At 44.8% G+C, this 16,737-nt stretch overlaps 1 protein-coding gene across 1 annotated transcript in view; it reads right to left on the reverse strand.

Annotated features, from left to right (window-relative positions):
• Positions 1 to 1,962: 1,962 nt before the first annotated feature.
• Positions 1,963 to 16,737, reverse strand: part of NDUFAF2 (NADH:ubiquinone oxidoreductase complex assembly factor 2) — a 278,588-nt gene continuing 263,813 nt past the window's right edge. The window contains exon 6 of the transcript XR_008379758.1: positions 1,963 to 2,484. The gene's annotated coding sequence lies outside the window, so the exon portion shown is untranslated. The remainder of the gene's footprint in view (positions 2,485 to 16,737) is intronic.

The raw sequence follows: 16,737 nt of genomic DNA on the forward strand, positions 1-16,737 counted from the left end.
CACTTCTATTATACTTTATTATTGTTAACCCTTCCTGATTCAAGTGAGGAGATAAGGACCCTTGACAGGAGATATTAGAGAATGTTGGGGCCATGTTTTTAAGTGCCATAGGCACCTTCTAAGAACACTCTGATTTCCTCGGTATTTTTGTTGTTGTTTAAAGATAGATAGAATTCACTCTGTTGCCCAGGCTAGAGTGCTGTGGTGTCAGCCTAGCTCACAGCAACCTCAGTCTCCAGCATTCAAGTAATCCTCCTGCCTCAGCCTCCCCAGTAGCTGGCACTACAGGCACCCACCACCATGCCCAGCTAATCTTTCTATATTTTGTAGAGATGTTGTCTCCCTCTTGCTTAGGCTGATCTCATACTCCTAAGCTCCAGTGATCCTCCTGTCTAGGCCTCCAAGAGGCTAAGATTACAGATGTGTGCCACCTCACCTAGCCTGTATTTGTGAAATAAATGTCTTGATAATTCATGTAATTTACTCAGCTTTCTGAGAAAAGAGTCTTCCTGAATAATCTAGTTTACTGAGTCCTTATGAAGTGTCTGTAAAGAATCACTACAATTTTCAAGTAAATTATATGGCTGTACATGTGAGATAACTTTAACCTCCATAGCTCTTTTTGATGTGAATAAAGTTAGCCACATAACTCCTCAGTGCAGGGAAAAGGTAAAGAGCTTTAACAAAATCAAATAGCCAGACTATTACTGCTAGGCTGATTTGGATGCCTCAGAAGTAGGCTCTGCTCCTGGGAGTCATTAACATGGGGCCACAATGGCAGGTGATATGGGGGAAAGAGACGCCAACTCCACAGGAGTGCCTTAGAGCAAGCTCTCGCAGAGGGAGAATGCTCCAGAATTCATCTTAAGTAAAATGTATGCTACCTGGACCTGATCTGTTCTGATGCTAGTGGCTGATAGCACACACACTTCACGCCCTCTTCCTTGGGTCTAATTTCAGTGATTTTTTTCTTCTCATCTTGTGCAGCCGCCATCAGACTGATTTTAGTTCCTGGGGATTAAGCAGTTCCAGAAGGTTGTTATCACTTCCCTTCGGTGGAGCATATCTTCAAACACCTTCCCGGATAATTACCGTGGCCCAGTGATTGAGGAGCCCCACACAGTGATTTTAAGGGCGCACGCGCGCACACTCTTCTCCAGGACGTTTCCTTGTGTTTGTTTTGTTTTTGCATTTTCAAAGCCCGGTGGTTCATGCGAGACAGGAGAAGGACAAAGTAAGAGGACATAGGGTAGTGCTTAAATTATTCCCCAAAAGGGAACGTGTCCAATATGAAATTATTCAGTCTTTCTACTATTCTGGGGTGGGGAGGAGGCGTTTCAACCAAGAAAATAATAGGGTACCCACAATGCCCAGAGGAGAACTGAATTCTATTATCAACTTCCAAATACAGTCCGCAATATTTCACCAGAAAAGCTGCTTTGCAAAAATTAAACCTCTGATGTTTACACTGGGAAATACCTCCAGTCCTCTCTATCATCTCCTCGAGTGCCTCCCAGTCCTGGCACACGTGTGTACACACACACACACACACACACACTTCTTAGGCTTCCTAGGATCCTTGTTTCTAGTGTCAGGGACAGAGTTTTATAATAACTCACTATTCAGTACGATGTTTGCGGTAGGAGTTTTCTAGATATTCTTCATCAGATTAAGGATGTGTTCATCTATTCCGAATTTGCTGAGTGTTTTAATCATGAGTGAGCAGTGGACTTTAACAAATGTGTGTTCTACATCTGTTAAGATGAACATGATTTCTTCCCCTTCTTTCTGTTAATATGGTTACAAGTCGATTATTGGATGTTAAAACCATCCTTGTAGTCCTGAAATAAACCTCACTGGATCATGAAAAAAAAAACAAAAAGTCTGTCTGTCCCTGTGTCCCCCACCCTCCCCACCCCTCCCCCTTTCCCCGTGGGTGAGCGCGTCACCAGCTTCTTATGTGTCCTCCCGCTGTTTGTGCTGATCCGAGCAAACACAAACTTACCCATGCTTTCCTCCTTCCTGCTGTTTCTGGGAAAGCAGTGAGGAGAGAAGGACCTGGCCCTGTCTGTTCTAGTGGTAGGAATACCTGAGTAGAGAAAGCGTTAGGGGCTAACAGCAGCTGGTAAGAATGGAAATGCCTTCTCAGTTATTTAGATTCCCAGAATCATTTTCTTTGCTTTTGGCTCTTTAGTTAAACCTCTTCTTCAGGCCTCATAATTCTTTAAACTTCCAAAATCTTTGCTGTTTGTGCATCAAAGTTTTAGATAATTCATGTCACTCATCTTTTTTGCCTTTCAACAATGTCATGTGTGCTGACTTTAAAAACAAAAAGTGCAAGGGCAAGTGTGGTGCAGAGTTCCTCAAGAGGAGGTGCCCTCACCTCTGCTCTCAGAACTGTTGTTTCTTCCAGGGGGGTGCTGATCATGGGTGGAGGCAAGACCATCTATTCCAGCCAGAAGCTTTTCTTTATCTTACATATACCTAGGCAAAAAAGGAGAAAAAAATGCTTTAGAAATGTCTTATTTTTCTAACACTGGGAAGTCTAAAATAGAATAATTTTATAGATTTCAAACAAACACTGCAGGAACATGTATACAGATTGATAGTTGATGCTGGGCACTATGTGGGACTGTGCCAGACCCCCCAAACTATTAAACAGTTTTAAACTGATATTTTGCAAATGAAGTGGCAGCAAAGATAGCAACCTGTCTTTCAAATAAGTTGTAACAAAGTAACGATGTAATTTGCTGTCATTTTTGTGTGTGTGTAGTGTTCTATGTCAGATAAAAAAAATCATGAATGGGCTCGGCGTCTGTTGCTCAAGCAGCTAAGGCACCAGCCACATACACCTGAGCTGGCGGGTTTGAATCCAGCCCAGGCCACCAAACAACAATGACGGCTGCAACCAAAAAAAAAATAGCTGGGCGTTGTGGCGGGCACCTGTAGTCTCAGCTACTTGGGAGGCTGAGGCTGGAGAATTGCTTGAGCCCAGGAGTTGGAGGTTGCTGTGAGCTGTGATGCCACAGCACTCTACCCAGGGCGACAGCTTGAGGCAATGTCTCAAAAAAAAAAAATCATGAATGACATATAGAATAAATTATTGCATAGGGTGCATGTTATAACAATTATATTACATTGTAGACGTTTCCTAAAGTCATATGATGAGTGAGTTTGTGAAAATCAAGTAAAATTTTATTAAATATTTAAGGAAATTTTTAGGGCCATATATTTATCTTAACATTTAAACTAGCTTTTCATTGAAAAAAATACATATGCATTGTAAGATATTTTAACAGTATAGAAAGTACGTGGTAGAGGGTGGTGCCTGTGGCTCAAAAGAGTAGGGCACCAGCCCCATATGCCGGAGGTGGTGGGTTCAAGCCCAGCCCTGGCCAAAAACTAAAAAAAAAAAAAAAAAAAAAGAAAGTACGTGGTAGAAATAATCTTCTAACACACCCCAGGTTGTCTGGCCTGCTCCTCAGAGACTGCTAGCACTATTCTGCATATTGAAATATGTCAGGGTCTCCATCTTAAAAACACAGATGTAGGAAACTCATTCTTCGCTTGGCCTTAGACCGTCTTAGCACCTGCATGTGCCTTTCCTTTTTCCTCTCCCAGTGCCACTGACTGTCCCAATGGAAGGAAAGGTCACAGGTTATTCAGACAAGCCCTCACCCATGAGTGAATACAAATCCATGCAGAGTAAAATTCAGCCTCCTGAGTAGCTGGGGCTATAGGTGCCCGCCACAACACCCAGCTATTTTTTTAGAGACGGTGTCTTGCTCTTGCTCAGGCAGGTCTCAAACGAGTGCGCTCAAGCAATCCAACCACCTCAGCCTCCCAGAGTGCTGGAATTACAGGCATGAGCCACTATGCCTGGCCTGACCCTCTCTTTTCATAAAATGATTTTGTCATACACCCAACGGCATCCAGCTCTTTAGCCACCACGGACTCTGGGACCCCCCAGGCCCCTCCCCAGGACTCAAGGAGATCGCCACACTCCTCCTGGGTCCTCTGCCTCAACACAGCCTGGAAACTGTCCAGGCGTTGCGCTGGGGCCCCAGGACTTGCCCTTGTTTGTTCCCCTCTCAGAGATCACCGCCCTGCACCGCCTGATGTCCATGGTCTAATAACCATTTTTTCACACATTGTGCCTGATTCGTCAGTTGTTTCAGGCTGGAGAAATCCCATCCTGTTTCTCCATCTCAGCCAGAAGCAGAACTGTCATACTTTTTAAACACCAATGTGTTTCCTAAACTCGAATGTGTATAATCATCTGAGAAATTCATTAAAAATAAAGATTCCTGGGCTCCCGCCCAGCAATTCTGATTTGGCAGGGTTGCCTGGGAATCTGTATTTTTAACCAGAGCCTCCAGTGATGTTGATGTGGCCCTGCCGTGACCAGACCTGCGTAAAGGATGACTGTGTTTATTTGTCAGCTCTTCTCAAGTGGTGTCACCATATGGACACTTTGTTTTTCAGATGAACAAAATGAAAATAAATAGTGAAATAGATTTCTTGCCAGACTTGAATTACTGAGTTTTTAGAAATATACTACCACATCTAATAATCATTTAAAGAGGCCAGAATTTGGCCCTAAGGGACAGATCTACGCAACTGTGATACTGCAGATGCAAGGACTGATTCAAGGCAGGTTGGGACTTGAGTTGGAAGGGCACATGTACTTGTCTGCACGGAGAAGGCACTCATCCCAGCAGCTCCAGCTTAGTTAAACTCATTTTGGAAAATATTTTTGGCTCGTGTGGTTTTATGCTTTTAGAGTTCCATTTTTAAGCACTGGGTTCATCCAAACCCACTGAAGCCGAGCTGAAGCATCCAAGGAAGATGCTGAGTTTCACACAGATCTCTGCTGAGTCTGTAAAAATTTCTCAGATTCGTCCAAACTGCTTTGTTGAGAAACCAAAACAAAAATCACTAATCCCAGTGGGGTTTGTAGGGACCTGTGGTTTTTATCCAAAATTATGGCAAAAGCAGTGGTCAATCATGTGACTTACAAGCCTAAAGGTTTCATTATGAAACCTGAAAGAAACCCACAAGCTAAGTCTTAAAATATACTCCCAAGAGACAAACCAGGAAAAAAAATCATTTTAGTTTTGGCCTGGAAGCAAAGACTAAGGAAAGATGTCCAAACCAAATGTTGTCAGGGCTCACTATATTTTAAATTCAAAGCTGAATTTTATTCCGTTGGGATGACATTGTTTATTAACACTGTCTGAGGCAATCAGATTGTCTAGAAAAGTTCAGGACAGCTGGAGGCCTCCTCTTGCTTATGCTATGAACAGAACAGGCCTGCTGTCCAGTAACATGAGTACCAACAACATAAATTATGAGATCTTATTTTACCCTGTCCTCCTTCCCTTAGGATATATAGACAACACACTATAAAATGAATTGTATTTTCTATTTTATTTTTATTTTCCATTTCTTTAATATACAATTTTACTTTTTAACTGTGAGATCCCTTTACAAGGATGACTCATAAACTTTAGAATATACAAAGCATAACCTGGGGAATTTGCGACATCTTCATTTTCTTGCTGTTTATCACTATGTAACAAACTACCCTAAAATTTAGCAGCTTAAAACAAACATTTGATTGCACTCCATGACTTTGTAGGTCAGGATTCCTGGCAGGGCTCAGCTGAGTGATTGTTCTGCTTCATGTGCTTGACTAGGGTCACCTGTTGGTATTCAGCTGGTGAGTGGTCTTGTCTGGAGGATCTAAGATAATTTTACCTACTTACTAGGAAAATTGGAGGGCAACTATAAAGCCAGCTCATCTATGCTTTTCTCCATCTCCACGTGGTCTTAGGGTCTTTTTGCTTTGCTCTGGTGGTGCAAGGCTGTCAGAGACCTGGAACCAGCACAGAATCACTCTATTGGTCAGAGAGGTTATGGGCCAGTTTCAAGGGGTAGAGGAAGAGATCCCACCTTTCACTGGGAAAAACGTCAAAGAATTTGTAGCCAGGTTTTGTCGAACTCAATGAAAATGTCACAGTTCTCCCGTTGATTTACTACAGGTGTGGTGGGGTTTAAGATCTGCATTTTATTCATTTTTATATGTAAAACTTTATGGGGTACGTGTGCAATTTTGTTACATGCATAGATTGTATAGTGGTCAAGTCAGGGCTTTTAGGGTGCTGATCACCCAATTAAGATCTGCACTTTTAAAAACACGAGAAGTCCTTATAGCCAACTTTGAAAACCACAATACCACTTCATAAAATGTGATGGAAAATGTGTTTATACTCAATCTATTCAGCAACCAATTAATAAACATTGGCTGATCTTGTGACACCTGCCCAGAATTATGTTAGGTGTTGTGGAGAATGAAGAAAGGACCTCTGCCATAACAGCACTCATGCTTCACTGGCACTAGGTGGAGGAGTGTGGAGCCTGATTGCCAGAGCCATCTCATGGAATAGAGTTGGGTTGGAGCAAAGGGGCAGTACATAGTGGGCCCATGTAGCCAAGGGGACTGGGGCAAGCACCCACAGCTGAGCCATAGGAATCAGATCAAAAAGTATGCTGAGGGTTGTGTCTGTGGCTCAAAGGAGTAGGCGCCAACCACATATGCCAGAAGTGGAGCGTTCAAACCCAGCCCTGGCCAAAAATCACACACACACACACACACACACACACACACACACACACACACACACACACACACACACACACACACACACACACACACACACACACACACACACACACACACACACACACACACACACACACACACACACACACACACACACACACACACACACACACACACACACACACACACACACACACACACACACACACACACACACACACTATGCTGATGTGAGTAGGTGGCCAGAATGAATTATGAGGGAAAAGAGAACTGGACTCTTCAAAGGTTCCAGCAAGGGAGCAGAGGCATGATGGCTCCCAGGCAGTTTTAAGGCACAATCTTTTCTCTCAGGCTTTGGATAAGATCCCTGCCTAGTGTCTTATCAGCTCAGGCTGCCATAACAAAATACCATAGATTGGGACCTTTCGTTTCTTACAGTTCTAGAGGCTAGAAAGTCCAAGATCAAGGTGCCAGCCAGGTCAGTGTCTGAGAGGATTCTCGGAGATGGCCTCTTTCTCGCTGTGTCTTGGCATGGCTCTTCCTTGGTGTGTGCATGAAGACACGTGCACATGTGCGTGCATATACATGGAGAGACCCTTCTTATAACTCCTCTAATCCCATCTCGAGGGCCTACAGGTATGCCTTCACCTAACTCTAGTTCCATCCCCACTGGGCTTAGGACCTCAACATTTGGATCTGGGGAGGGACACAAATGGTCCTTCACACCCATCTCTCACTCCCACTGGCCGGTGTTGGTCCTTCACACCCATCTCTCACTCCCACTGGCCGGTGTTGGTCCTTCACACCCATCTCTCACTCCCACTGGCCGGTGTTGGTCCTTCACACCCATCTCTCACTCCCACTGGCCGGTGTTGGTCCTTCACACCCATCTCTCACTCCCACTGGCCGGTGTTGGTCCTTCACACCCATCTCTCACTCCCACTGGCCGGTGTTGGTCCTTCACAACCATCTCTCACTCCCACTGGCCGGTGTTGGTCCTTCACACCCATCTCTCACTCCCACTGGCCGGTGTTGGTCCTTCACACCCATCTCTCACTCCCACTGGCCGGTGTTGGTCCTTCACACCCATCTCTCACTCCCACTGGCCGGTGTTGGTCCTTCACACCCATCTCTCACTCCCACTGGCCGGTGTTGGTCCTTCACACCCATCTCTCACTCCTCCTGGCGGTGTTGGTCCTTCACACCCATCTCTCACTCCCACTGGCCAGTGTTGGTCCTTCACACCCATCTCTCACTCCCACTGGCCGGTGTTGGTCCTTCACACCCATCTCTCACTCCCACTGGCCGGTGTTGGTCCTTCACACCCATCTCTCACTCCCACTGGCCGGTGTTGGTCCTTCACACCCATCTCTCACTCCTCCTGGCCGGTGTTGGTCCTTCACACCCATCTCTCACTCCTCCTGGCCGGTGTTGGTCCTTCACACCCATCTCTCACTCCTCCTGGCCGGTGTTGGTCCTTCACACCCATCTCTCACTCCTCCTGGCCGGTGTTGGTCCTTCACACCCATCTCTCACTCCCACTGGCCGGTGTTGGTTCTTCCACCCAGTCTTTAGCTCCTCCTGGCTGGTGTTGGTCCTTCACACCCATCTCTCACTCCTCCTGGCCGGTGTTGGCCCTTCACACCCATCTCTCACTCCTCCTGGCCGGTGTTGGTCCTTCACACCCATCTCTCACTCCTCCTGGCCGGTGTTGGTCCTTCACACCCATCTCTCACTCCCACTGGCCGGTGTTGGTTCTTCCACCCAGTCTTTCACTCCTTCTGGCCGGTGTTGGTCCTTCACACCCATCTCTCACTCCCACTGGCCGGTGTTGGTCCTTCACACCCATCTCTCACTCCTCCTGGCGGTGTTGGTTCTTCCACCCAGTCTTTCGCTCCTCCTGGCTGGTGTTGGTCCTTCACACCCATCTCTCACTCCTCCTGGCGGTGTTGGTTCTTCCACCCAGTCTTTCACTCCTTCTGGCTGGTGTTGGTCCTTCACACCCATCTCTTACTCCTCCTGGCTGGTGTTGGTCCTTCACACCCATCTCTCACTCCTCCTGGCGGTGTTGGTTCTTCCACCCAGTCTTTCACTCCTCCTGGCCGGTGTTGGTCCTTCACACCCATCTCTCACTCCCACTGGCCGGTGTTGGTCCTTCACACCCATCTCTCACTCCCACTGGCCGGTGTTGGTTCTTCCACCCAGTCTTTCACTCCTTCTGGCCGGTGTTGGTCCTTCACACCCATCTCTCACTCCCACTGGCCGGTGTTGGTCCTTCACACCCATCTCTCACTCCTCCTGGCGGTGTTGGTTCTTCCACCCAGTCTTTCGCTCCTCCTGGCTGGTGTTGGTCCTTCACACCCATCTCTCACTCCTCCTGGCGGTGTTGGTTCTTCCACCCAGTCTTTCACTCCTTCTGGCTGGTGTTGGTCCTTCACACCCATCTCTTACTCCTCCTGGCTGGTGTTGGTCCTTCACACCCATCTCTTACTCCTCCTGGCTGGTGTTGGTCCTTCACACCCAATCTCTCACTCCTATTGGCCATTGTTGGTCCTTCACACCCTTCTCTGGCTCCTACTGCAGAAGTCGCTCAGGTCCTAGCACACTCCAGCCACAGCCACTCAGCTCCAGGGTGGGCACAGTCGGTCACTCCAGTAACAACCTGGACCTCCAGGGCTGCCCCATCTCCCTTCTTCTTAAACTGACCCATCCTGCTTCTGGCTTTATTGACCTTATAGTCTCCAGAGCCCACCCTTAAGCAGGCTGTGTGTTGGGGTGGGGGGAGGCAGTCTCAGAGGATCTTAGAAGCTGGGCAAAGCTATAAAGGATATTGTTAAGAGTCTGAGAAAATCACTTAAGACAATACTGAGAATGATCCCCTGTAATGTAGAAAGATGCATGGGATGAGAGGTAACAATGGAAAAACCTCTATGTCCATTGACCAGAAGAATGGGGTGTGGAGCGAGTGCTGGAGCCCAGGGAAGATTCAAAAGGCCATCTGCAAATAGGGCATGTGCAGCAGACCCAGTGGGGTCTGGTCTGGCTGCTACTCAAAGATGTCTTATGAGGCCAGACAGATGCACTCCACCCATGGAAAACAATCCCTCTTGTCCAGATCAAAGTTTGCTGTCAGTGCTTAGCCTTGAAGGGTTGAAGCCCAGAGTCAAGACCCAAAGCCAGCATGAATAGTACTCACAGGTGGTGTCAGCAACCCGGCAGGAGTCTAGGCACAAACATAAGTTCAGAGCTAAGCTGTAAGCCAGATTCAGTCCAGCGAGGAGCCAGAGGGCCAGCTGAGAGCCCCGCAGCCCCCACCGAGCAGGGTGACCAGTGGGTCAGAGGATGCTCTGCAGACAGACAGCAACCAGGAAGACACAGATATCCCCGAGCAAGGCTGGGAACACTGGCAAGGAACATAGGCCAAGATCACCGCCTTTCTGCCGGAAGGGGAATGGGAAGCTGGCAGAGAATAGGATCAAGAACAAGCATCTCGGATGGTCTCATGACCAGCAAGACAGCCTCTTGCATACTTCCTGTTGGCACAAGAAGCAATCTCAGCTCATCCCAAGGCTTCTGGGTCCATCCTAGGCACAGGACGGGTAGGGAATACTCTGCCGGATGCAGGCCCCTTTGGGCGGATGCAGTGCGGGCATGGCTAGGGGTAGATGCCTCCATGAGAAGAAAAAAGCCCCCTCCTCCAGGGATGTGCAGGATGCAACGGCTGTCCCCAGGCATAGAGAGCAGAACTCTCAGCCCGCTTACCTCTCACCCAGAACCTGTGTCCAGTACTTGTGGCAGCCCTGGTGTAAAGGTGGGAATGAGGGGAGATTTGAGTTTTGAAAACTTGGATATTACTATTTTGACTGTAAGTTAGGAAAATTTTGGGTTTCTCTGAGTTTTCTGGCACCTTCTCAGAAACGGGAGCTGTAAATTAGTCATCACCAGAGGCAAATGAAATGTTAACACTGGGCTGATTTGGAAAACAAGGGTGGGTGGGCGAGCGCGGCTGGCCTGACCCATCATTGTCATGATGCCACCCTTGCCTGTCCAGTAAGCACTTGGCTCCTGCAGAGGGTGAGCTGGAAAAGCTGCTGAAAGGCACTGCTGCCAAAAAGGTTTGTTCCAGTTGGATAGCAAGCCACGTTCCGGGCCTGGCAGCAGGAGAAAAACTTTTGCTGTGCCCCTTTTAAGATCATAAAAATGCCCCTTACTATGGAGTTATTTCTGAAGATTTCAGGACACTTTTCACCACAAAGCACAGTGTCCTTGCCACCTTGTCTCCCGTCCACAGGGGAGGTTGTTGCACCTGACCAGCACCATTTGTTTTACCATTCAGAGCAGCCCTGAAACTGCCTCTACTTCCTAATTTGTCATCCTCTCCTTTCCTTATCTGTTGATACCAGCCTTCCCAGTGAGCATGCTGCTGCTGGCAAGAGTCTTGAAGCGATTTCTGTTTCGGTTAGATCAGTCTCAGGTTTGAACAGTTTGGACAGCTTTCTGAATGTTAATCTTTTGTGTTTGACATTTCCTGAATGTGTGAGATGTGCCAGGCACCATGTCAGGGGAACACAGAGATAATTATGAAGGGGCCCCTTCCCTCCAGGGGGTTGCTGTATGGTAGAGAGATGGCAGTGGACAGTGGCTGCATCCCAGCATCCTCGTCCTCCTTCCTCTTCCTAATACACTCCTAACACTGTTCCGGAATCTTCCCTTCTTTCCTACACAGGAGTTACCACTTACACACACACACACATACACACAGAACCTGCCTTGGGGGAGAGGTCCAGAGACTACCTGGCTGATAAAGCCCCAATTACTGGGTGCCCGGTGTGTCCCCTGAGCTGTGTGGTGTGCTGAGGCAGGAGCAGCACGGGTCAGTAGGAGTGAACGGAAACCCAGTGTGTAGGTCAAGTTCATTCATTTTTACTACTATGAAATACATTGTATGAATACACTATGATTTATTTATTTATATTCAGGAACTCACTTATTCATTTAGTCAGTGGACGCTGAATTCTTTCTAACTCCTGGAAATTGTGTTTCTTTGAGAAACTTGTTTGATTTTTGTTATTGTAAGCAATGCTGCTATCAACATCCCCAAACAGTCTCCTGGTACTTGTCTTTCTCAGGATGGCACAATTGCCATTTCCACCAGCAGGGTGTAAGAGTTTTTGCTCCGTATCATCACTCACGCTTTGTTTTATGAGAACATCTAATTTTTTTCTTAAATCTAGTGATTTACATTGCTAACTTGAATTTTTCTGATTACTGATGAGATTAAGCATATTATCATGGATATTGGTCTTTCGATTTCTGCTTCTGTGAAACCTTACTCAAGCCTTTTGCTGATTTTTCATTCTGGGATATTAGGATTTTTCTTACTAACTTTCAGTGGTTTGTTATGTATTATGGATAATAATCATTTGTTAGTTATGTTTGTTTCAAATATCTTCTTCCATTTTGTGATATACATTTTCACTTTATATTGTCTCTCAGTGAACAAATGTTTCTCATGTTTATGTAGACAGATTTTTCAGATTTTTTTTCAGTTAGCACTTTTTTGGTCTTTCTTATTAAGTCTTTCTCTACCCTAAAGTTGTAAAGATATGATCTTCTATTTTTTTTTTTTTTGCTTAAAAAAGTGTGAATTTTTTAACACTTAAGTAATGTTTAAGTTTAATTCACTTGGAATTAATTATGTATTCAATGTGACATAAAGATCCAATTTCATGTTTTTTTCCCATGTGGACATCAGTTGTCCAAGGACAGTTTATTGAATATCCTTCCTTTCTCTTGTGACCACAATGCTCCCTCTGTCATACATTGAAGTTTCCACATTCCTAGGGCTGTTTCTGGGTTTCCTATTTTGGTTTGGTCCTGAACCTGTTTTAATTCCCGTAAGTTTATGAAAAAGTATTAATATCTGGAAGGGAAAATTCCCACACTTTATTCTTCTTTAGGAATGCACAGCTATCCTTAGTCAGTGCTTATCAATACACCTTAAGATTCAATTTGTCAAGTTCTTTGAAAAACTCTGTCGTGATTTGCAGTGAATCTATAGATCAGTTTGAGGAGAACTGATATCTTGATAATATTGAATGCTTGTATTCATTAAAACAGTGTGCCTCCATTTATTTAAGTTCTTTTTAATATTTTCATTCATTCAAAATTCAACTGTTAGGTGTCAGACACTACTCCAAGGGGCCAAAGCACTTGCCCTTGTGAAGCATACATTCTGGTAAACAGAAGACAATATACACCATACATACATACAACAGTAAATAGTAAAATACAGAAGTGAAAGCGAAAAAACTAAAGGCAACAAGAAAACCAGCCATGTGCCTCTAGGGAGGAGCATCTCCAGCATGGGGGCAGCAAGTTTAGGGAGGTTCCTCCTGGCCTGTTCAGAGCACTGCAAGGGGCCCAGGATGGCTGGAGTGGAGACAATGAAGTCCCGAGTTGTGGGAGGTGAGGCCATGTAGGAGGCAGGCACTCACATACACAAGTCAGAGGAAAGGCCCTGCTGAGCTCAGGAGGGACGTGGTTGGACTATGGGTGGTAAGACTGCCTGAGCCACTGTGTAAGAGGCAGTGAAGGGGCGCATGGCAGGAAGCGGAAGGCTTGATATGAGGCTCCTACAACACCACATGATACTCATGGTGGCTTGGACCAGAGCAGTGGAGATGGGATGCTGAGAAGTGGCCAGTGAAAGGAAGCACTGTCATAGTCCTCTTTGTGTTGCTATAAATAAATATCTGAAGTTGATTAATTCATAAAGAAAAAATGGCTTATTTGGCTCACTATTATGATGCTGGAAAGTTCACGATTGGGCATCTGCATCTGGTGATAGCCTCAGGCTGCTTCCACTCATGCAGCATGTGCAGAGATTATGTGGCAAGAGGGGAAGCAAGAGAGAGAGCAGGGAGATGCCAGATGCTTTTTAACAACCAAGTTTCATGGGAACTAACGGAGCAAGAACTCACTCACCCCTGATCACCTCCATGATCCACCTCCATGACCAAAACACTGCCTGTTAGACTTGACCTTCAACATTGAGGATCAAATTCCAACATGAAATTTGGAGGGGACTGCATCTAAGCCATAGCAAGCACCAACAGGATTTACTGAGAGACCAGATGTGACATGTGAGGGAAGGCGAAGACTGGTGAGTCTGAGAGACATGTCTGAGTGACAGAAAGGGCATCATGGCCATTTGCTATGATGGGAAGAATGGGGGAAGAACAGGTTGGAGGGAGAACGCACTTGATAAAGTACGTACAAGTTGAGGTAGAGGTAGAGGCCAGGGTGGAGAATGGATTTGGAGAGAAAGAGAAGTTTCCCAGAGCAAGTTGATAAGATGGTATTTACAGTTGGATGAGATGACTATAGAATGCACATAGACAGAAAGATCTTAAGAGGTCGAGGACTGAACTCCAGAACATTCTATTTCCTAGACATTAGATAGAAAAAAAATTTCTTTAAAAAGAAATCAGCAAAGGAGACTGAGAAAAAAGCAACTAGAAAAGAAGTCCAGGGAAGTGTGAAGTCAAGTGCAGAAACCATTTCAAGGAGAGTTAAGCCCGCCACATGGTGTCTGGAGCTTCAGGAAGATGAGGCCTAAGGACAGAGCACTAGACGTAGCAAAGAGGAGGTCACCGTTTATCTTAACTAGAGTGGTGGCCACAGGAGGGGGACCTCAGGGAAGTGAGTCTGGGAGAGGAGTCAAACAACTGACAATGGACAACTCTTTCAAGGGATTTTGTTAAAAATGATAAAATCATATATAAAGAGACTGAAGGAAATGAGTGGTCACTGAAGGGAAACGTAGATCAAGAGGGGTGTTGTTTCTAAGATGAGAGATAACAATCCAGAATAAAGGGATGATGCAGAAGAAAGGGGAAATACTGGGAATGTCCTGAACAGGCCACAAGGGGTGGGGCTGGGCAAGAAGAGAGGCCTTGGGGTAGTCCACAGCTTGGGGAGATCATCGCTAGGGGCACATATGCAAGTGGGTGTGTAGATGGGGTAGGGGGTTTGTGGGAGTTCTCTCTTGATTGCTTTCATTCTCTCAGTGCAATAAAAAAGGTCATCAGCTGATGGAGAGAATCTAGGAGAAGCCAGGTTATGAGAAGGGAGCAAAGAATATGCAGCAGTCAAGGAATTCAGCAATCATCAAACCTTTTTGCTTGCATGCCTCCTAAAATAATTTTGAAAAATGACATCTCCTCATGTATTTCTATGTGACATCTAAAATTTTTCATTATAAATTTAAATCATTGCAAAGGATGTCATTTCATTTATATAACTAGTTGGGAAGAGAAGGAGTTTTGTTAAAGCAGAGTTATGGAACTTTTGAAACTCATCTGAGTAATCAAAAATCACAAAGATTATTATAAAAGCTATTTTTACAAATGTTTTATACCCAGTATGAAAATATTTTTAGTTGATCTATCAGCTGGTAGCATAATTAGTCCATGTTCAATTTAATTAAAAGCAAAGAATTGGAAGCTGAACTACAATAGTATATACTCCCCAATAATGAGTCATTACTTTTTGCAACATGTATGTCAATATTCCAAATTGTTACTGTATCTGGTTTCTCAGGCACTGGGACTGTGCCTCTTGCTAAGATTCATAACACATGAGATGCATGCTTTTTTTCTTTTTTCATAAAGGAGAGAAAGGCCGTCGTGAAAAGAGACTCCTGAATCTCAGACATTTTCAGGCAAATTAATTTGGGGAAAGCGTGAAGTGACTTCCTTAAAAGTAACCTTGCCAACAGTCTCTCAGGTAGTCTTCATGTATCAATTTTTTTAATTGTGGTAAAATATACATGACATAAAGTTTAACATTTTCACCATTTTGAAGTGTACAGTTAAGTGGCATTAACTACACTTACATTGTTGTGCTACCATCACTACTGTGCATCTCCAGAATTTTTTTATCACCCCAAAGTGAAACTCTGTACCCATTAGACAGCAACTCACCATTCCTCCATCCCGGAGCCACTGACAACAACCCTTCTACATTTTCTCTCCGAATCTGACTATTCTAGGCACATCATATAAGTGGAGTCATATTCTATTTGTCCTTAGTGACTGGCTTATTTAGGTAGGCATAGTGTCCTTAAGGTTCTCCATGCTGTAGTACATATCAAAATTTCACTCCTTTATAAAGCTGAATAATGTGCTAGTGTATTTGGGCATTCATTTGTTGATAAACATTTGGATTATTTCAACTTTTTGGCAATCGTGAATAATACTGCTATGAACATAGGTATACAAATATTTGCTCAAGTTCCTGCTTTCCATTCTTTTGGGTATATACTCAGAAGTGAAATTTCTGGATCATATGGGTGATTCTATGTTCAAGTATCCACTATGAAGATACTGGTCTAGGAGAATGGGAGCAAGAAATGGATCAAAGGAATATAGTATAATTGCAGGGCATTAGTAGGGATTAGCAATCCTAAAGCTAAAGTGAAACCAGTCAGCACATTTGTTATTTTTTTCCAGCCGCATTCAGTTGCAGGTATAGGCTACAGAAAGTGTTGGATATAACCACGAATTCAGTTTAGTCAGGCCAGCATGTTAAGGCAATTAAAATACAAAGGAGTTAAACATACACATACAATCTGAGTGTTATACTTATTGATCATGTAAATATAAGCTAGGTAAGGACTTGAAATATATTTTATGAATTTTTCCATACTGGCCTGGCAAATCCTTTGTTAGATTGATTTCTAGTTCTTTATAAATAAAAATCTTTTAAAATATGTTTTCCAACTATGTGTTGCTAGAATGTATACAATTTGCTTTTACAGGCTCAGCGCCTATAGCTCGGTGGGCAGGGCACCAGCCACATACACTGGGGCTGGCAGGTTCAAACTCCACCTGGGCCTGCTAAACAACAATGACAACTGCAACTAAAAAATAGCCGGGTGCTGTGGCAGGTGCCTGTAGTCCCAGCTACTTGGGAGGCTGAGGCAAGAGAATCGCTTAAGCCCAAGAGTTTGAGGTTGCTGTGAGCTATGACACTATGGCACTCTACCAAGGGTGACATAGTGAGACTCTGTCTCAAAAAAACCCCCAAATTTTGTTTTTATATATCAG

Source organism: Nycticebus coucang, chromosome 1 (assembly GCF_027406575.1).
Source record: "Nycticebus coucang isolate mNycCou1 chromosome 1, mNycCou1.pri, whole genome shotgun sequence".
Classification (NCBI taxonomy): Eukaryota; Metazoa; Chordata; class Mammalia; order Primates; family Lorisidae; genus Nycticebus; species Nycticebus coucang.